The following is a 22,032-nucleotide window of genomic DNA, read 5'->3' as shown; positions in this document are numbered from 1 at the left end:
CAGCTGATGACCTTGACCTATATCTTCAGAACTCACTAACCTGCAGGATGGGGTTCCCTCAGTTACATGATAGCATTGAACCAACTTAGCTTGAGGACACTGAGGCTGAAAAGGAAAGGAGCCCATGGATGGGAACAGTGCAGTATCCACATTCTTTCACTTGAATTGAGTCCGTAAATTAGAAACTTGAAAGTAGAGGCCAATGTGTTCTTAGGACAGTTATTAAAATTGCTTTTTCAGTGTTGGCCTACCCACTATTACAAAGTTGTTTTTGTAGGAAAGAAAGTAATTCATGTTTCAGATCTGCTGCCATTATAAAAGAAGTCACAGCTACAAGTCTAGACATTTATGACTATTTCACAAGGACTTGTCCTTATGAAATAATCATTGTTTTATGCCAGCTGTGGTTTATTGATCTGATATGTGCCTGAAATTATTTAGATAGGGGGAATAGGGCTCTCTTCTCTTTCCAGCATACAGAGAAAAAAATGTCCTGGGCTTCTGCAAATATAATAAGCATCTGATATTGGAAACATATTAGGGTTATATTTTTCATTTATTAAAATCAGCTTAAAATATGCTCCAAATTCAGTTTTTACCCCCTCTCCCCTCTTTGTAAAGAAAATAACTTTCCCTCAATTGTCTTCGATTGTCAGTAATTTCTGTTTTTACAAAAGGGAGAAGGAGGAGAAAGAAGAGAACAGGGGAAAAAGGAGGATGGGAGGAGAAAGGAAGGGAGAAAAGGAGAAGACATTCTTTACAGTTAACTGGATTTTATAAATCTATGAGCAGGTAGCGCCATTTCCCTCCAGCCCCTATGAGCAGGTATCTCATAGGAGGGAACACAAGGATTAAAATATTTATGGCAATGACTGTGGGGTCACCAGCTAGTGGGGACTGGCCTAGAGGAAAAATTCTTATGTTTCATAGCCTCAGCTTTCAATGGTACTTCCATGATTCATTGTCTTATAACCAAATAATTTGGGGGGTAGTTTATGGCAGAGGTCTCTAGCTATGTATCATTTTTATATACTCTAAGAATTATTTCTTTCTGCTTTATAGATGAAAATGTTAAGTGTAGCTTTCAGGTGCTAATGTATTATATCTGTTAATATTGATAGAAAAGTATGTCCTTTGTGACTTAATATTAACCTTTAATATTTATTTTATTGCTTATGCAGGATATTTCAATGAGCTACACATTTCCTGTTGATGTGGGTTGATGGCATTTTTCATGGCTTTGCCTTACTAAAACTAGCTGGCTGTTGTCAGATAGTGTAGTCAGTCCACTGTGGTATGAGGATAAGGAGGAATCCTGCATGAGAAGCCTGTATTGGCTGGTTAATCTCTGATGCTTTCCCCAAACACTGCAATTTGCCAGAATTAGATTTTGGACATTCTTTTTGCCTCATGTGAGGTGTCCTTTTTCATGGTTATTGCAGAAACTGAGCCCTAAAATGTTACCCTTTCAATGTCTCCCAATGTGTCTCCAGAGGTTTATTATATATTGGATAAAAAATGCTTCCCCAACCCAGATCATAAAATAGTTCCTATGTCATCTTCCAAAAGTTCTGTAATTTGGGTTCCATTTTAAGTTTTTAATCCACCTGAAATTGATGTGTGTTTATAATATGAGGTTAGGATCTAATGCAATTTTTTTAGATGACTAATGACTTTTGTATAAAAGTTGTGTTCTGGGCACATGGGTGGCTCAGTTGTTTAAACATCCAACTCTTGGTTTTGGCTCAGGTCATGATCTCATGGATCTTGACACCAAGCCCCTCAAGATACACACTTATCGGGGAGTCTGCTCAAAGATTCTCTCCATCTGCCCCACCCCCCACACTGTCTCTGAAATAAATATAAACAAACAAATCAACCTTTAAAAAAATAAACAAGCAAACAAAAAAAGTTGTGTTCTGCCCACTAATCAGCGCCACCAGCTGTGAAATAAGTCAGGTCTCCTGGCTGTGTGCTCCCAAACCACCCAATCTCAGTATATTTTATAATAATCCCTGAATTCTCATAAACCCGAGTTCCCCACTCTTTCTTTTCTCTTTTTAAAGAACTGTATTAACTATTCTTGACCCTTTGTTCCTCCGTATACATTTAAAAATCAGTTTATTTTATTCTTTTATTCTACACACACAGAAAAGCAATCCCTGCTTGGGTTTGGATGGGAATTTTGATTGGAATTGAATCAATAGGTCAGTTTATTAAGAATTAGCCTCATAATGATTTTGAGTCATGCTGTCTCTGAACAGAGTTTATCTTTTGGTGGGGGTGGGAAAGGAAGTCTTTCCTAGGGAAATTTTAGGAAGTCTTTTGAAAAATTTTATTTAATAATTTTCTCCTTGGGGCGCCTGGGTGGCTCAGTGGGTTAAGCCTCTGCCTTCAGTTTGGTCATGATCTCAGGGTCCTGGGATGGAGCCCTGCATGGGGCTCTCTGCTCGGCAGGGAGCCTGCTTCGCCCCCTCTCTCTCTGCCTGCCTCTCTGCCTGCTTGTAATCTCTGTCTCTCTGTCAAATAAATGAATAAAATCTTAAAAAAAATTTTTTTCTCCTTAACCTAGAAAAGTAGCTAGATTTATTCTTGGGAAATTTGTATTTTTGATGTTATTATAAATGGTATCTTTCTAAAAAAATGATCTATTTGTTTATTTATTTATTTATTTATTTTAGAGAGAGAGAACACATAAACATGGGGAGGAGCAGAGGGAGAGGAAGAGAGAAATTGTAGCAGACTCCACCACTGAGCGTGGAGCCGTCACAGGGCTTGACCTCAAGACCCTGAAATCATGACCTGAGCTGAAACCAAAAGCAGGTCACTCAACCAACTTCACCACCCAGACACCCTAAAAATGGTATCTTTTAAAATTACTCCCTGATGGGGGCGTCTGGCTGGCTCAGTCGTAGAGCATGCAACTCAATCTTGGGGTTGTGAGCTTGAGCCCTACATTGGGTATGGAAATCACTTAAAAATAAAGGCTAAAAAGCAATTCCCTGATGTATAGAAGAAATGTAATTGGTACATTTCTCTAAGTAACTCCAAGGAATCTAAATTATCCAGAAATTCACTAAACTTAGTAACTACAATACTTTATTTGTAATTCCTTGGGATTTTTGATATAGACAATTTTATCATCAGCCTATAATGACAACTTTATTTCTTGCTTTCTAATTATTTTATTTCTTTTCTTATCTTACTGTGCTGCTTCCACTTCCAGTACCACCCTTAACAGGAATTAATGTTAAGGACACATTATGATATTCTTAAGTTAAAGGGAATCCTTTGAATGAATCACATTGAGCTTAGTATTTAATTTTTTGCAGTTATACTTTTTCTTCTCTATCCTTATTATGTTAGGCATTTGAATGTTGTCCAATATTTTTAATAAAATTATTGATATCATCATGCTATTTTTCTTCTTTGATCTGCTAATGTGATAAAATATATTAATAAGTTATCTTATGTTAAACCACGTGGGATAAACAAAATTTGGTCATTTTTAATATTCTTCAGTTTACTTATGTATTTACAATCCATATATCTAGTATTAATTTATCTAGAAACTAAGCTGCTATTACAAAGAGATTCCTCATGTGGCATTTTACATAAGAAAGACATTTACTTTTCTTTCTGGTAACAGTCTGGAGTAGTTGAGTGTGTTCATGGCTGGCAGGACAGCTCTACGTGTTTTGTTCTTGGCTTCATGGTCATAGCACTACTCCGCTACTTGAAAAAGGGACAGAGTCCTGAACAGGTCTTATAGAATGATGACCAAGAAATTGCCCTTTTCAGATCCATTCACATCTCATTCACCCAAAGTTAATTCTATGGCTACACATAGCTGCAAGGGAAACAGAAATGTATTTCTCTCCTCATTTCCTTCTTTCTTCTGTTTTATTTACTTTTATTCTGTTGCTTTTGTACTGACTTCTTAAGATGAATGCTCGATTCATTCACCAAGTATTACTTTGGCTGCATCCATATGTTTTGATATTCAGTGTCATCATTATAATTTTGTCATAAATATTTCTAATTTTTATCATGATTTATTCTTGAACTCTTGAGTTTTTAGAAGCCAGATGCCTCCGTAGAATAAAAATTCAAAACAGGATAATACATAGCGGGGCACTTATGGGCTCAGACGGTTGCAAAGCCCACTCTTGGTTTCCTCTCTGGTCTTGATCTCATGGGTCCTGGAATTGAGCCCAGTGACCAGCTCTGTGCTCAGCAAGGGATCTGCTCTAGCTTCTCTCTCTTTGCCTCTCCCACCACACCCCCACCCCACTCACTCTCTCTCTCAAAGAAATAAATAAATCTTAAAAAAAAAAAACAACCAGGATATATGGTATGCTAACTCTTGTGTAAGAAAAGGAATAAGAATATATTCACGTATCTGTTATTCATTGTAAAAAGAAACACAGGAAGGATAAATTGACTTTTATTTCAAGAAATTTTTTACCTACAAGTGTTGGTGGGAGTCAAGGGCCTCCTTGTGGGAGGAGGAAATGTGGGAAAGAGTGACTTTTCTCTGAATATACCTTTCTCATATAGTTTCATGTGGAAGCATGTAAGTGTTCTATATATTCAAAAGAAAATAAAATTAAATCAACAAGGCTGGGAAGAGAGGAAAAACTAAAACTGAGAGCAGACTGAAACAAATGAACTTAATTGTATTTTAAATGAATTCCTTAAGAATCCTCTTCCCAAAAAACAACCACTAATTAATGTAATTTATGAGCACAATATTTGACCATATACTATCTCTCTTGGGCAAGATTATGGGCCAAGTACTGCAAACAAATCTGGGAATCATTTTATTAGATTTTAACTTTTGTCATGGTATAGGAAAATAGTTCTGAACAATTTAGATCTATGACAGGATCCAACAAGTTAGTAAATGTGTTGTTGGGAGCCAGATTTATCACTACGACATACGTGTGTGGAATGACGGCAAGAAAGAATCATGTGGGGATGGATTGGAATTGGGACTATCAGTGTAAATTCATTATTTCTACAACACAGAGACATGTATATAATGCGTGTAATATGTGCGTGTGCATACATGTATGTGTGCACATATGTATATGTTTGCCTATGTGGGTTTGCAGATATTCTCTCCTCTATTTGCTGTGAAGGCCAAGAAGCAAAGCCCTAGTAACCATGAACACACCTAACAGCCTGATCTTTGATTCTAGCTCCATGCCTTATTAGCTGACTCCAGGTTTTCATCTGAAAATTCCTTTGCCTTTGTTTTTGAAAAATACTGTCATGAAGACTACAAATTTAGTTCGACATTTATCTTTCTCTCTGCACATTGAAGATATTCCACTGCTGTTATTTTTCTGTTGTTAATTTGGGGAAGCAAACTCTCAATCAAATTGTTAAATTTGGTAGGTGATTCACCATCCCTGTGTTTTTAAAATCTTACCTTTGTCTTTAGTGTTGTGTAATTTACTTCCATGCATTGGGTTGATTTATTTATACTATTCAATACAAAAAGCTCAAAACAGTAAGTATACTCTAAGTAGTATAAAACTAAGGAAATTCATAGCCATGAATTCTCCAATTGTTGCCTCAGCCCCTTTTCTCTTCTCCTTCTGGATTTCCAAGAAGGTACATGTTTGACCTTCTCATTCTATTATCTGTGTTCTGGGACTTATCCTTAATATTTCTCATCTCTTCGTCTCTCTGTGTTTCATTCTTGTTAATTTCTACAAATCTCATTTCATATTTTCTAATTCTGCCAAAAGCTGTATGTAAAAACTGGTAGCAACCAAGTTTCTAACTCTGAAGACACTTTACATAATTTCTGGAAGTTCTATTTAGCTCTTTTAAAAATATTTGGCCTTTTTTTAAAGTTACTTGCCCATTTTACTTATGTTTATAAACTTGCTAGGTTTTTAAATACATTCAGATGTGATTGTTTTATATGCTGTGCTTGACAATTATAATATCCAAAAACCTTGCAGGTCTAGTCATACTGTCTGTTCTTTCTGAGCACTTGTGCTCTGGGTGTTCTCCATTTTATGATTTTTTTCTTCTCTCAGTCTCACAAGGGTAATGAATTTCTGGCTCTTCCTTATACTTAGCATGTATGCCATTCATATACCTCCTTTTGCAGGTCCTCACATTAGAGACCCTGGATGAACTCTTGTCTGTCTTTGCCCTGTGTGTTGCATAGGACCATGAAAGCAAGCATTCAAGTTCACTCTTCCCTCAAAGCCCTCAAAGCCAAGCTGCCTTCGGATTCCTTCAGCTTCAGATTCTTACTTTCACTGGATTTTGGAATGCTGGTCATAAACTCCTTTTAGTGTTTTATTTAGAAATTTTTACTTATTTTTAGCAAGAGGGTCAGTCAAGGTATTTGGTCCTCTATATTACTGGAGCCTTCTGGAAGTCCCCTACATATATTTTAATGAAGTACATAAATTTTCATATATTGTCTAAATGTATGTATTATTATATTATAAAGAAAGTTTAGGGCACCTGGGTGGCTCAGTGCATTAAGCCTCAGCCTTCGGCTCAGGTTATGATCTCAGGGTCCTGGGATGAGTCCCGAATAGGGCTCTCTGCTCAGCAGGGAGCCTGCTTCCTGCCCCCACTCTCTGCCTACCTCTCTGCCTACTTGTGATCTCTCTCTGTCAAATAAATAGATGAAATCTTTTTTTAAAAAAAAAAAGAATTTAAAAATGAAAGACTAGAAAAATCACTGACCTAATATGATATGCCCTTCATCATCTAGGAAGAAATATAAAGAAATAGCGGTAGTAATACCAGAGCCAATGCTCACTTCTTACCCCTTCTCTAGTGCTTTCTGTGAGTGGGGTGCCAGCAGTGGGAAGGGGGTGAGAGGAAGACTTGATTAATCCACGGACTGTGATTTAATGCACTAGAATAACAAAGTTTGTATGTACCCCTTCCTGGACATGTAGAAACACCACCTGTCCCTACAGAGTCTTTTGTCCCTTGAAACCCTCAGACCCGGCCTTCAATCTAATGCATTCTTTTTTTTTTCCATTTTATTTATTTTTTCAGCATAACAGTATTCATTGTTTTTGCACAACACCCAGTGCTCCATGCAAAACGTGCCCTCCCTATTACCCACCACCTGTTCCCCCAACCTCCCACCCCTGACCCTTCAAAACCCTCAGGTTGTTTTTCAGAGTCCATAGTCTCTTATGGTTCGCCTCCCCTTCCAAATTTTTTTTTTTAATAAACATATAATGTATTTTTATCCCCAGGGGTACAGGTCTGTGAATCGCCAGGTTTACACACTTCACAGCACTCACGATAGCACATACCCTCCCCAATGTCCATAGCCCCCTCCCCCTCTCCCAATCCTACCTCCCCCCAGCAACCCCCAGTTTGTTTTGTGAGATTAAGAGTCATTTATGGTTTGTCTCCCTCCCAATCCCATCTTGTTTCATTTATTCTTCTCCTATCCCCCTAACCCCCCATGTTGCTTCTCCATGTCCTCATATCAGGGAGATCATATGATAGTTGTCTTTCTCCAATTGACTTATTTCACTAAGCATGATACGCTCTAGTTCCATCTACATCGTCGCAAATGGCAAGATTTCATTTCTTTTGATGGCTGCATAGTATTCCATTGTGTATATATACCACGTCTTCTTGATCCATTCATCTGTTGATGGACATCTAGGTTCTTTCCATAGTTTGGCTATTGTAGACATTGCTGCTATAAACATTCGGGTACACGTGCCCCTTCGGATCACTATGTTTGTATCTTTAGGGTAAATACACAGTAGTGCAATTGCTGGGTCATAGGGTAGTTCTATTTTCAACATTTTGAGGAACCCCCATGCTGTTTTCCAGAGTGGTTGCACCAGCTTGCATTCCCACCAACAGTGGAGGAGGGTTCCCATTTCTCCGCATCCTCGCCAGCATCTGTCATTTCCTGACTTGTTAATTTTAGCCATTCTGACTGGTGTGAGGTGATATCTCATTGTGGTTTTGATTTGTATTTCCCTCATGCCGAGTGATGTGGAGCACTTTTTCATGTGTCTGTTGGCCATCTGGATGTCTTCTTTGCAGAAATGTCTGTTCATGTCCTCTGCCCATTTCTTGATTGGATTGTTTGTTCTTTGGGTGTTGAGTTTGCTAAGTTCCTTATAGATTTTGGATACTAGCCCTTTATCTGATATGTCGTTTGCAAATATCTTCTCCCATTCTGTCAGTTGTCTTTTGGTTTTGTTAACTGTTTCCTTTGCTGTGCAAAAGCTTTTGATCTTGATGAAATCCCAATAGTTCATTTTTGCCCTTGCTTCCCTTGCCTTTGCCGTTGTTCCTAGGAAGATGTTGCTACGGTTGAGGTCGAAGAGGTTGCTGCCTGCATTCTCCTCAAGGATTTTGATGGATTCCTTTCTCACATTGAGGTCCTTCATCCATTTGGAGGCTATTTTCGTGTGTGGTGTAAGGAAGTGGTCCAATTTCATTTTTCTGCATGTGGCTGTCCAATTTTCCCAGCACCATTTATTGAAGAGGCTGTCTTTTTTCCATTGGACATTCTTTCCTGCTTTGTCGAAGATTAGTTGACCATAGAGTTGAGGGTCGATTTCTGGGCTCTCTATTCTGTTCCACTGATCTATGTGTCTGTTTTTGTGCCAGTACCATGCTGTCTTGATGATGACAGCTTTGTAATAGAGCTTGAAGTCCGGAATTGTGATGCCACCAACTTTGGCTTTCTTTTTCAATATTCCTTTGGCTATTCGAGGTCTTTTCTGGTTCCATATAAACTTTAGGATTATTTGTTCCATTTCTTTGAAAAAAATGGATGGTATTTTGATAGGGATTGCATTAAATGTGTAGATTGCTTTAGGTAGCATGGACATTTTCACAATATTTATTCTTCCAATCCAGGAGCATGGAACATTTTTCCATTTCTTTGTGTCTTCCTCAATTTCTTTCATGAGTACTTTATAATTTTCTGTGTATAGATTCTTAGCCTCTTTGGTTAGGTTTATTCTTAGGTATCTTATAGTTTTGGGTACAATTGTAAATGGGATTGACTCCTTAATTTCTCTTTCTTCTGTCTTGTTGTTGGTGTACAGAAATGCAACTGATTTCTGTGCATTGATTTTATATCCTGACACTTTACTGAATTTCTGTACAAGTTCTAGCAGTTTTGGAGTGGAGTCTTTTGGGTTTTCCACATAGAGTATCATATCATCTGCGAAGAGTGATAGTTTGACTTCTTCTTTACCAATTTGGATGCCTTTAATTTCTTTTTGTTGTCTGATTGCTGAGGCTAGGACTTCTAGTACTATGTTGAATAGCAGTGGTGATAATGGACATCCCTGCCGTGTTCCTGACCTTAACGGAAAAGCTTTCAGTTTTTCTCCATTGAGAATGATATTTGCGGTGGGTTTTTCATAGATGGCTTTGATAATATTGAGGTATGTGCCCTCTATCCCTACACTTTGAAGAGTTTTGATCAGGAAGGGATGCTGTGCTTTGTCAAATGCTTTTTCAGCATCTATTGAGAGTATCATATGGTTCTTGTTCTTTCTTTTATTAATGTGTTGTATCACATTGATTGATTTGCGGATGTTGAACCAACCCTGCAGCCCTGGAATAAATCCCACTTGATCGTGGTGAATAATCCTTTTAATGTACTGTTGAATCCTATTGGCTAGTATTTTGGCGAGAATTTTTGCATCTGTGTTCATCAAGGATATTGGTCTGTAGTTCTCTTTTTTGGTGGGATCCTTGTCTGGTTTTGGGATCAAGGTGATGCTGGCCTCATAAAATGAGTTTGGAAGTTTTCCTTCCATTTCTATTTTTGGAACAGTTTCAGGAGAATAGGAATTAATTCTTCTTTAAATGTTTGGTAGAATTCCCCTGGGAAGCTGTCTGGCCCTGGGCTTTTGTTTGTTTGGAGATTTTTGATGACTGTTTCAATCTCCTTACTGGTTATGGGCCTGTTCAGGTTTTCTATTTCTTCCTGGTTCAGTTGTGGTAGTTTACATGTCTCTAGGAATGCATCCATTTCTTCCAGATTGTCCAATTTGTTGGCGTAGAGTTGCTCATAGTATGTTCTTATAATTGTCTGTATTTCTTTGGTGTTAGTTGTGATCTCTCCTCTTTCATTCATGATTTTATTGATTTGGGTCCTTTCTCTTTTCTTTTTCATGAGTCTGGCCAGGGGTTTATCAATCTTATTGAGTCTTTCAAAGAACCAGCTCCTAGTTTCATTGATTTTTTCTATTGTTTTTTTGGTTTCTATTTCATTGATTTCTGCTCTGATCTTTATGATTTCTCTTCTCCTGCTGGGTTTAGGGTTTCTTTCTTGTTCTTTCTCCAGCTCCTTTACGTGTAGGGTTAGGGTGTGTACTTGAGACCTTTCTTGTTTCTTGAGAAAGGCTTGTACCGCTATATATTTTCCTCTCAGGACTGCCTTTGCTGTGTCCCACAGATTTTGAACTGTTGTGTTTTCATTATCATTTGTTTCCATGAAGTTTTTCAATTCTTCTTTAATTTCCTGGTTGACCCATTCATTCTTTAGAAGGATGCTGTTTAGTCTCCATGTATTTGGGTTCTTTCCAGCTTTCCTCTTGTGATTGAGTTCTAGCTTCAGAGCATTGTGGTCTGAAAATATGCAGGGAATGATCCTAATCTTTTGATACCGGTTGAGACCTGATTTGTGACCCAGGATGTGATCTATCCTGGAGAAGGTTCCATGTGCACTAGAGAAGAATGTGTATTCTGTTGCTTTGGGATGAAATGTTCTGAATATATCTGTGATGTCCATCTGGTCCAGTGTGTCATTTAAGGCCTTTATTTCCTTGTTGATCTTTGGCTTGGATGATCTGTCCATTTCAGTGAGGGGAGTGTTCAAGTCCCCTACTATTATTGTATTATTATTGATGTGTTTCTTTGATTTTGTTATTAATTGGTTGATATAGTTGACTGCTCCCACGTTAGGGGCATAGATATTTAAAATTGTTAGATCTTCTTGTTGGACAGACCCTTTGAGTAGGATATAGTGTCCTTCCTCATCTCTTATTATAGTCTTTGGCTTAAAATCTAATTGATCTGATATAAGGATTGCCACCCCAGCTTTCTTCTGATGCCCATTAGCATGGTAAATTGTTTTCCACCCCCTCACTTTAAATCTGGAGGTGTCTTTGCGTCTAAAATGAGTTTCTTGTAGGCAACATACTGATGGGTTTTGTTTTTTTATCCATTCTGATACCCTGTGTCTTTTGATTGGGGCATTTAGCCCATTAACATTCAGGGTAACTATTGAGAGATATGAATTTAGTGCCATTATTAGCCTGTAAGGTGACTGTTACTGTATATTGTCTCTGTACCTTTCTGATCTACTACTTTTAGGCTCTCTCTTTGCTTAGAGGACCCCTTTCAATATTTCCTGGAGAGCTGGTTTGGTGTTTGCAAATTCTTTCAGTTTTTGTTTGTCCTGGAAGCTTTTGATCTCTCCTTCTATTTTCAATGATAGCCTAGCTGGATAGAGTATTCTTGGCTGCATGTTTTTCTCGTTGAGTGCTCTGAATATATCATGCCAGCTCTTTCTGGCCTGCCAGGTCTCTGTGGATAAGTCTGCCGCCAATCTAATATTTTTACCATTGTATGTTACAGACTTCTTTTCTCGGGTTGCTTTCAGGATTTTCTCTTTGTCACTAAGACTTGTAAATTTTACTATTAGGTGATGGGGTGTGGACCTATTCTTGTTGACTTTGAGGGGGGTTCTCTGCATCTCCTGGATTTTGATGCTTGTTCCCTTTGCCATATTAGGGAAATTCTCTCCAATAATTCTCTCCAATAGACCTTCTGCTCCCCTCTCTGTTTCTTCTTCTTCTGGAATCCCAATTATTCTAATGTTGTTTTGTCTTATGGTGTCACTTATCTCTCGAATTCTCCCCTCATGGTCCAGTAGCTGTTTGTCCCTCTTTTGTTCGGCTTCTTTATTCTCTGTCATTTGGTCTTCTATATCACTAATTCTTTCTTCTGCCTCATTGATCCTAGCAGTGAGAGCCTCCATTTTTGATTGCACCTCATTAATAGCTTTTTTGATTTCAACTTGGTTAGATTTTAGTTCTTTAATTTCTCCAGAAAGGGCTTTAATATCTCCAGAGAGGGTTTCTCTAATATCTTCCATGCCTTTTTCGAGCCCAGCTAGAATGTTCAGAATCGTCATTCTGAACTCTTGATCTGACATATTACCAATGTCTGTGTTGATTAGGTCCCTAGCCTTCGGTACTGTCTCTTGTTCTTTTGTTTGTGGTGATTTTTTCCGCCTTGTCATTTTGTCCAGATGAGAGGATATGAAGGAGCAAATACTAAATACTATAAGGGTATAAATACTATAATACTATACTATAATACTAAAAGGGTAGCAAAGACCCCAGAAAAATGCGCTGTAACCAAATGAGAAGAGACCCCAAATTGTGGGGGGGGGGGGAGAAAGGGGATAAAAAGAGGTTCAGAAAAAAAAGAAAAGTTTAAAAAATAAAACAAATAAAGAAAAAACATAAAAAAGAAAGAAAATATATATATATTTAGATAAGCTAGTCAAAAAACGTTAAAAAAGAAAAGGGTAAAAGTTTTAAAAAATTTAGCAGAAAAAGAAAAAAAAAGAAAAAAAATTGAAAAAAGAAAAAAAAATTGAAGTAGCCGCAAGACTAAAGAATCATGGGGAGAAAGCCATGAGTTCTGTGCTTTGCTTTCTCCTCCTCTGGAATTGCGCTGCTGTCTTAGGAACTGAACCTACTTTCCTTGATAGGTGAACTTCGTCCTGGCTGGATATTTTGTTGATCTTCTGGGGGAGGGGCCTGTTGTAGTGACTCTCAAGTGTCTTTGCCCGAGGCGGGATTGCACCGCCCTTACCGCGGCCGGACTAAGTAATCGGCTCGGGTTCGCTTTTGGGAGTTTCTGTTCCCTGAACGCTTTCCGTAGAGTTCCGGAGGACGGGAATGAAAATGGTGGCCTCCTAGTCTCCAGCCCGGAGGAGCCGAGAGCCTGGGGCCCCACTCCTCAGTGCGCCCCCAGAGGACAGCACCCAATCACTCCCGTATCCCCAGCCTCCAGCCGCGCTCCGAGCTCACCCAGCCCGCAACCAGTTCAAGGTAACCCCGAGCTGAGAGTTCAGTCCTCGGCTCTGTCTCTGCAGCCGGCTTCTCCGTTCTAATACCTGCGAGCTCTGCGACACTCCGACACCCCCGATCCTTCTGTGACCCTGCGGGACCTGGGGCCACGCTGACCCCATGTGGGCTTCACCCTGGGTTAGCCTCTGGAGCAATGTCCCTCAGTGGAACAGACTTTTAAAAGTCCTGATTTTGTGCTCCGTTCCTCCGCCGCTTGCCAGGAGCCGGCCCCTCCCCCCGCGGTCTATCTTCCCGTCATTTTAGATTCACTTCTCTGCCAGTCCTACCTTTCAGAAAGTGGTTGATTTTCTGTTTCTAGAGTTGCTGTTCTTCTTCTCTTTGATCTCCCGTTGAATTTGTTGGTGTTTGCAATGTTTAGATAAGCTATCGAGCTGATCTCCTGCTACCTGAAGTAGTCTCAGCCTGCTACTTCTTCGCCATCTTGACTTCTCCCCAATCTAATGCATTCTTAAGATAAACCCTTGGTCTGGGAAATTCACCAAAACTCAGTAATGCATACACATTTGGATTCTACCAACTATAATATTTGGTTAGATTTCTTCTCTGTTAAATAATATAGCCAAATCATTAAATAACATAAAAAAAAAAACCTTTTGAGGAACCTCCATGCTGTTTTCCAGAGTGGTTGCACCAGCTTGCATTCCCACCAACAGTGGAGGAGGGTTCCCCTTTCTCCACATCCTCGCCAGCATCTGTCATTTCCTGACTTGTTAATTTTAGCCATTCTGACTGGTGTGAGGTGATATCTCATTGTGGTTTTGATTTGTATTTCCCTGATGCCGAGTGATGTGGAGCACTTTTTCATGTGTCTGTTGGCCATCTGGATGTCTTCTTTGCAGAAATGTCTGTTCATGTCCTCTGCCCATTTCTTGATTGGATTGTTTGTTCTTTGGGTGTTGAGTTTGCTAAGTTCCTTATAGATTTTGGATACTAGCCCTTTATCTGATATGTCGTTTGCAAATATCTTCTCCCATTCTGGGAGAGGGGGAGGGGGCTATGGACATTGGGGAGGGTATGTGCTATCGTGAGTGTTGTGAAGTGTGTAAACCTGGCGATTCACAGACCTGTACCCCTGGGGATAAAAATACATTATATGTTTATTAAAAAAAAAAAAATTTTGGAAGGGGAGGTGAACCATAAGAGACAGACTCTGAAAAACAACCTGAGGGTTTTGAAGGGTCAGGGGTGGGAGGTTGGGGGAACAGGTGGTGGGTAATGGCGAGGGCACGTTTTGCATGGAGTACTGGGTGTTGTGCAAAAACAATGAATACTGTTACGCTGAAAAAATAAATAAAATGGAAAAACAAACAAACAAACAAACAAAAAAAACCTTTTAAGGATTTCCATGCTGGATTGTCTTTACAAATGTGCATTGAATGCTGAGACCATAATTGGACTAGTGTTTCATTTTTAGCACAATTGCGTGGCTTCTCCCTCTTGACTCTTATAAACTGAGCCATTATGAATGACCCTGTAATTCATCTTTACTTTATATCTATCGTTATTTGCTTAGATTAAATTCCTAGGGCTTATATTGTAAGGTCACATGGCATACATATTTTTGTATGCATACATGTTGTCCCAATGCCATCCAGAGGAGTTAGGCCAGTTTACCCTCCACAAGTGGCCCATGGAAATGCAGCGACAGAGATTAGCTTGTGAAAGGTGACACATTCAGAGCTAATCCTCTAATAAAAAAAAATAATTTCATCAGATTTTTTATCTGGCTCCATCACTAGTCTAAAATTGATGAGAGGTACATGGTAGCACACTCGATATTATGCTTACTTAAAGATCTTACCAAATATGCAGATTTCCCTCCCTTTTCACTTTGTAAAAATTTAATACCAGAGTTATTGCAGTTTCTCAAATTACTGACATATCTTTGCTTTGACAAAACCCCAGCTGTCACATGCTGACTTGTAGTCCGTGGTATTTTCATTATTAATTAGAACCAAATAGCAGTGCCACGATAACTGAACAGACGATTTTCCTATTGTTATCTCCCTGAATGACTCTGTCCATAGACCCACTAGTGGTAAGTTATAGTGAGTTCCCTGTAACCAATGTGAATCAGCAAGAGATACAGCTTTTTTCTCTAATTCTGCTTGGATTTGGTCACATGAGAGTCTTATATTATGATTTCTGGCAGATAATGTTGAAAGATTGATCTTATAAAGCAAATAGGCAGCTGGCTACCTGGCATGGCTTTAAATTTGTTTTCACTTAATAGGAGACAGGATTGTGGTTCATTAGGTCCCTTGCTGTCCCTGGTTAAATCCTTCTGTCTTACTGTTCCTGCTTTTGAGATCACGCCATGCAAAATGGCTCTTCTACATACAGAGCTTATGGCCAGGGGCAAAAGTACATTTGGAATGGCCATTCCTTTCTCACCACGGATGGAAAGGTAGTTCAGGCATATGTAAGTCCTTCACAAGCAAACATCTGTCAGTTGTGTTGTGCACAACTTCATCAGCAGGGAATCAAAACCCATTCATAATGCTTCTGTTTGCAAACTTCTGTCATCAAGGCTGTTCAGGTTGTAAGGTCTATTGCAAAGAGAAGCCAGGGCTTGAATGCTTAAAGAGAGGTCAAATTTAAGGTAACATTCAAAACTTGTAAGGAGTTGGCAATTGCACAGAAGCCCCTTTCTGGAGTCAACATTGGGAAATCTGGATGTGGGGCAGGTTTGAATTCTATATTAACCTTATCAAAGCTTAACTTTGCTCAGACACTGATGGTTTTTCTGGTTATTTGTGTTGTTCCTTTGGTTACCGAGACGGCCTTTCCCAAAGCTTTTATGTTGACTTTTCTTGAGAATTTGAGTCCGAAAAATGTGAAGAATATGGAATATATGCAGGGTCAATCCCATAAAGTCTGAGTCAGAGAAAGGAGGCAGATGATTACTCTTAATTTGCTATGAAATTGCACATAGATTCATAAATATCAATGTCACCTGTGAGAATGATGTAAAGAGAGAATTTACATACTAGGAGAAAAGGTTTTAGTGCCTTTTTTTAAGCACATCTTAGCATATTATTTATTTAATGATATATTCTTATTGTCGCATTACACTTGTACATTTGTTGTTGTTCTTGTTCTTTGAAAGCAATTAAATTGTTGTGAACTTCAGGGTGCAGTTATAGAGTTGATTTAATTAATACTTAAGAATTAGAACAATGAATAAAAGTCATCTGGGATATTTGTTTAAAATGCAGACGTGGGCGGGGGATGCTGTCCTCCATGATTCGAATTGGTCACGCAATCCTCGGAGCCTAGAAATCTGCTTTCTAACAAGCATTCTGATTTGGGTGGTCCTACTATTAAAAAGTATAATTTTTAAAAAGATAACAATTAAATAAAAATCAGCTTCATAGGAAATATAAATGAAGAATCTTGTTTTCCTGTATAAGTTATTCTTATAATAAAGAGGTGTGACCAGAGTCCTGATTCCTTTAGAACCAAGGAAGATATGCAGTGGCAAGTCTGAGCGCCCACACTCTTGGGAGGCCAGCCCTGCTTGGGACTCGGAAGTGACTTTACTAAGTCACTCTCCTGTGTCTCTTTTTCCTCCTCTCCAAATTGGGGATGGGAGTGTAGGTGGAAGGGAAGCATACCTTTCTACAACCTGGACAGGTTGAATGTGAGGCTACTTTGTAAATCCAAACCAGTGTCATTATATTCAGCACTTGGACAGTGCTTCATTCTTTCCAAATTGTTGAATTTAAAACACGGTAATCATAAGGGCTCGGGTTTTTTTTTTTTTTAATATTTTTTATTTATTTGACAGAAAGAAATCACAACTAGGCAGAGAGGCAGGCAGAGAGAGAGGAGGAAGCAGGCTCCCCGCGGAGCAGAGAGCCCAATGTGGGGCTCGATCCTAGGACCCTGGGATCATGACCTGAGCCGAAGGCAGAGGCTTTAACCCACTGAGCCACCCAGGTGCCCCTTAGAGGCTCGGGTTTTAATGTCAAACCCTAAACTGCGTAATCATAGCCTCTTTGAGGCTTTGAAAGGTAATGCAAGGTCACAGCCACATTACATGTAAACCAACCCTGAAAGATACAGTCTTCAAGGCTGCTAGAAAAAAGCAATCTCACAGCTTCCCTTGGCAGTTGTGTGTTTGAAGCCTTAAAAATCTTTCAAGAGAAATCCTTCTGAGTTCTTAATCCAAGCTGTCTGTACACCCCTTGGCCTATCGTTGGGAGGGAGGGAAAAACTGGCCTCCCTAACTCATGCTCCTCTTTCACAGACAGCAAATTGTCATGCTCTCTCTTGTTGTTGCTGTGGTGGTGGTGGTGGTGGTGGTTGCTGTTGTTTAATGCAGACATAAAGCCAGTCTCTTTGGCCTTTCCATGTTAAACTTCAGGAAGACATCTATATTTTGCCCATTGATTCTTTTCATTCTAGGTAACGTGAGGATGACCACTACTGCATGTGACATCTTTTCTTAAACTTGCTGTTGTTGAGAAAATGTTCTTGGAGACCATTTTTTAAAAAGTCTAAATTATTAGGGAATTTTCATCATTAGTCTCATAGTGGGACCTCAGCAAGCCAATTTCACTACCCTGGTTGTCCTGTTCCCCCAAATGAGAGACTGGGACTACACACTCTTTGTTTTGTTCCTTTGAAAACTCCTAAAGTTGCCTCCAGTAGAAAGAGGATAGGCTTAACCCAGAGCGATTTGGTGGCATCCAAGGGCTCCTGTTTTTTCGAGTGCATTATTGGTTCCTTGCCATCTCATTTTTTTCCGAGCACATTGCTTCTGGTAATTAGAATAGTCTCCTGTGGCAGGAGAAAGGAAGGAGGGCGGGGCAAAGAGAACAGGAAGAAGAGCAAAAGGGAAAAGGATTGAAGGAGAAACATAAAAGGAGGAATGGAAAGAAGGGAAGGAAGTAGTAGCCAGCAGTAATCACAGGGAGCGTAGATGTCAACAGGTACACAAAGGAAAATTACAAGTGTTTGGTGCCTGCACATATCTTCCGCCTGAGGGCAGAGTTCGTTCCTGGGACTGCTTCCTAGAATTCTATGTATTTATTTGGAGGGAAAAAATATATATTTTTATACATTTGTAATTGGGTCTTAATAAAGCATAGGGCCTTGAATCAGTGGTTACCAGGTTTTTCACGGTTTGTGGTCCCTCTTTCCCTAGCTGCATGTGAGGTATTTGATGGATGTGTTATTTTTTTTGATGTTCCTTTATTCATTGTCCATTTTTATTTATAAATTTAAATTTCACAAATGGCACAAAAACACTGCTAACATTTTTCTTCTTGGAGAAACCCCGGGCTTTACTGAAGCCCACCCTGCAGTATTACCCTGTGTGCGCAGAGCTCAGTGTGGGCCTTGAAGAATGCATCCTGACTTCAGTATTTTTGGTGTTTGCTAGAGATTTAAAAAGACAGTAAGTTTGCATCATTCCATGTCACAAAATGTAAAAGAGTAGCTTCTAATCTGTATGCCTTTCACAGCACATTAAATGCCCTTTCCAGAAATGGTTTGAATGGAAAATGGTGGGTATGGGAATGTCTACCGATCGGAACAAATATATTTCTTACTGCTCATGATGCAGAGGGTAACCCCAGTGTTTTGCTTTCTGACACCCAGATACTGAAAGCCATTTCTGAAAGAAAGTTTACTCTTCGGTATCAAATCAATTGGAATTGATTCCTCAAAAAGTCAGACGGTTTGTATCCCCGGCCAACAGATGATCTTGATATTACTGAGAATTCTTCACCGTATATTTCAAGAATCAAAGTGTTAATGAACCAACATGGGACCCCTTGCTTCTTACCAGGGAGGGCGCTCTTCCTAGCATGACTGGACCACTGCAGACCTACCCAAGCATCTTCTAGACACTTGGGCATTGGTTATTTGACCTAACTCCCCAAGGACTCACCAGAGCTATAAGATAAAGGGAAACAAATTAGATGCCACACAGAGTCAAGTAGCTTCATGTGATCTTTTTTTTTTTTAAGAGAAATTCTTAGAATTTTTTTGTAAAGATTTTTATTTATTTATTTGACAGACATCACAAGTAGACAGAGAGGCAGGCAGAGAGAGACAGAGAGAGAGAGAGGAGGAAGCAGGCTCCCTGATGAGCAGAGAGCCCAATGCAGGGCTTGATCCCAGGACTTTGAGATCATGACCTGAGCCAAAGGCAGAGGCTTTAACCCACTGAGCCACCCAGATGCCCCTTCATGTGATCTTTCTATAGCCAGCATTCAAAGCCAGAAAGGCCCTCCAGAAATACATGCCCTTGTGGATTAAAAACTTTCTTTTCTATTCTTACTAGCTTTATCCTCCTTTAATTGCTGCTATGATTTGCAGTTGAAAGTTTATAACCAAGTCCTCATGCTCAATAAGGATTTGAGGCTTGGGATTGTACACAGACCTTTCATTAGTCTTATAATTGTTATTATTTAGTCCACGTGTGTATTTTTTCTTTTGGTAATCCATACACTGGAATATTCTCTGTGGAACATGCTAGAAAGAGGAAAGGATAGCACTCTTTTTAGAACTTTATGTAAGAGAGGCACCTGGGTAGTTCGGTTGGTTGGGTGTCTGCCTTCAGCTTGAGTCATGGTTTTGGGTCCTGGGGCCAAGCCCCGTGTCAGAATCCCTGCTCAGTCAGGAGTCTGCTTCTCTCTCTCTCTGCAGCTCCCCCTGCTTGTGCTTTCTCTCTCTTTCTCTGTCAAATAAATAAATAAAATCTTTCAAAAAAAAAAAAAAGACTTTATGAAAAAAAAAGAGCTCCAAATCACCTACAAACATAGAGCCAGTTACCAGCATGTCATGTGAAAGCTTTGCCTCTAAATTTACATTGCAGTTTCAGGATTAAGCAGACCACTTTTATTCTACTTAATGAACATAGCTGCCCATTTGCCAATGTGGAAAATTCAGGCTTCAACAGTGTGAAATTTTGTACTGATTATTCAGAACCTCAGTCAAGGCCGTGATTTTTTCCTACACATTTTATGACATTATTTTGTCTAGACATTATGTCCTTGTTGCCCTGAATTACAGCATTTATTGCCAAATTGCTTTAATCAGTTATCACCATTCAAAACTATGTGTCCGAAAGAGTTTAGAAGGAAGCAAAGTACAATAATGATAGGAAGAAAGTAAACTGTGTTAAAATATGCATCATGTGTCTTGATTAAAATACTTATGGGGAGGGGTGCCAGGGTGGCTCAGTGGGTTAAAGCCTCTGCCTTCAGCTCAGGTCATGATCCCAGGGTCCTGGAATTGAGCCCCTCATCAGGCTCTCTGCTCAGCAGGAAGACTGCTTCCCTTCCTTCTCTCTCTGCCTGCCTTTTTGCCTACTTGTGATTTCTGTCTGTCAAACAAATAAAATCTAAAAGAAAAAAAAATCTTTAAAAAATACTTATGGGAGGGGCGTCTGGGTGGCTCAGTGGGTTAAAGCCTCTGCCTTCGGCTTGGGTCATGATCCCAGGGTTCCGGGATCGAGCCCCACATTGGCTCTCTGCTCCGCGGGGAGCCTGCTTCCTCCTCTCTCTGCCTGCCTCTCTGCCTGGTTGTGGTTTCTCTCTGTCAAGTAAATAAAATATTAAAAAAAAAAATACTTATGGGGAGCCCTCTTACATTTCCAATCACACCTCTGAGCCCAGTCATGAAAAGTTAGCCAGTTATATCCCACAGAGCATTTTTTACTTAGAAAGCCTCAAATATTCTGGAGGTGAACTCGGGCTCCCTCTACTACTTTTATTCTCCATAGTCTTAAACAATAGTGAAACAGCTAACTATATTTTTGAGTTCTAGTATAGGAAAAGTCTGAGGGTATCAGTGATTAGCCTTAAGACTATAAATATTCTCGAGGCACCTGGGTGGCTCAGTGGGTTAAAGCCTCTGCCTTCAGCTCAGGCCATGATCCCAGGGTCCTGGAATCGAGCCCCACATTGGACTCTCTGCTCAGCAGGGAGCCTGCTTCCACCTCTCTCTCTGTCTGCCTGCTTTCTGCCTACTTGTGATCTCTGTCTGTCAAATAAATAAAATCTTACCAAAAAAAAAAACTATAAATATTCTCTTTTCAAAAATTATGTTTTGGCAAAGAAAGGGGAGTGCGGGGGCTGCAGTGGGGGAGTGGAGTGTTAGCACAGGCTGGTGGTCTTTACTTATGTGACTGGGCTGTACCAGCATGGCCTCTGTCTAGAAAAGATGCAAGATGACCATGGAGGAACCTGTTCCCAAAAAGGTTTGACTGAGTGAAGCAGACTTCACAGTTATGACATGAGATGAGTTAACTCTCAGATGGAAACAATATGAAGTATAGGTCCAAGCTTTGGAGGGCAAGTACACAGATCTTAATTCTAATGATATAATGGAGTTAAGGAGAGTCTGAAGAAAAAACTAAACCAACAACCAGGAAAACATCCTTGTAAGGGGATTAGCAACCAAGGAGCGAGGAATGCAGGAGTGTACAGGGTACTAATCCAATCCAGTACCTCAAGCAAGTCCCCTAGCCTAGCATTGCCTGATGGTAGACCCAATGATCAGCTTGTTTTTCCTAAACATGGAAGGTAAATTGGAACAGACTAAAGACAAACTGGAACAAGCCCAAGATGAATTGAGTATCTGGCAGTTTAGGAGATACTCCCCAGATGAGACAAACCTGGCAGTCCCACCCTGAGAGAGCTGTGGTGGGAAGCCAAGTACCCAGTTTCCACACCAAGACTCAGACATTTGAAGCTTTAAAAAAAAAAAAAAAGCCTCATTCTTATACTATCTATCTTATCTGGCCACCTCCAAAAAGTACCCCTTCCAGAACATGTAGACCCTGGGGAAATTTTTCTGAAAAGAAAATAGAGGGAGAAATGAAAGTCTTAAGTCTGTGGCATGAAAGTCTTAAGGCTGTGTC

At 39.7% G+C, this 22,032-nt stretch overlaps 1 pseudogene; it reads left to right on the top strand.

Moving 5' to 3' along the window:
- The first annotated feature begins 21,339 nt into the window (after nucleotides 1–21,339).
- LOC123942142 lies at nucleotides 21,340–21,804 on the top strand (annotated as a pseudogene).
- Nucleotides 21,805–22,032: the final 228 nt, after the last annotated feature.

Source organism: Meles meles, chromosome 5, assembly GCF_922984935.1.
Source record: "Meles meles chromosome 5, mMelMel3.1 paternal haplotype, whole genome shotgun sequence".
Classification (NCBI taxonomy): domain Eukaryota; kingdom Metazoa; phylum Chordata; class Mammalia; order Carnivora; family Mustelidae; genus Meles; species Meles meles.
Note: the sequence above shows the minus strand (reverse complement) of the source record. Positions and strands in the feature narration are given on the sequence as shown.